Source organism: Arachis duranensis, chromosome 5 (assembly GCF_000817695.3).
Source record: "Arachis duranensis cultivar V14167 chromosome 5, aradu.V14167.gnm2.J7QH, whole genome shotgun sequence".
Classification (NCBI taxonomy): Eukaryota; Viridiplantae; Streptophyta; class Magnoliopsida; order Fabales; family Fabaceae; genus Arachis; species Arachis duranensis.
In genome coordinates this window covers 74,152,743-74,153,358 of record NC_029776.3, presented here as the reverse complement: position 1 = coordinate 74,153,358, position 616 = coordinate 74,152,743, and positions in this window count along the sequence as shown.

The following is a 616-nucleotide window of genomic DNA, read 5'->3' as shown; positions in this document are numbered from 1 at the left end:
GGGGTTTCCTCCATGTTGATATATTTTTCTGCCCGCTCCTGCACCTTGTATAGGGAGGTCGGGTATCGTTTGGATAGGGATTGGCTAAACGGTCCCTCTTTTGGGCCGTTTGCTAGTCCCATGATGGCCGCTTCAGCGGGTAAGTGTTGTATGTCCAGGCAGGCTTTGTTGAATCGCTCCATGTATTCTCGAAGAGTTTCTTGGTTTCCTTGTTTGATCCCGAGTAGACTGGGGGCATGTTTTGTCTTGTCCTTTTGAATACAGAACCTTGTTAGGAATTTTTTGGTTAGGTCTTCGAAGCTGGTGATTGATCTTGGTGGCAGGTTGTCGAACCACTTCATGGCTGACTTGGTGAGAGTAGTGGGGAAGGCTTTGCACCGAATCGCGTCGGAGGCGTCGACTAGGTACATTCTGCTCCTGAAGTTGCTGAGGTGGTGACTTGGATCGGTGGTGCCGTCGTAGAGATCCATATCGGGTGGTTTGAAGTTTCGCGGTACCTTCTCCTTCATGATCTCTTGCGTGAAGGGATCATGGTTGCCTTCGGGGGTGGTGCCGCGTTCTGTCCGGTCTTTCAAGTTGGCCTCTATTTTCCGCAGTTTTTCTTCTAATTCTCTGC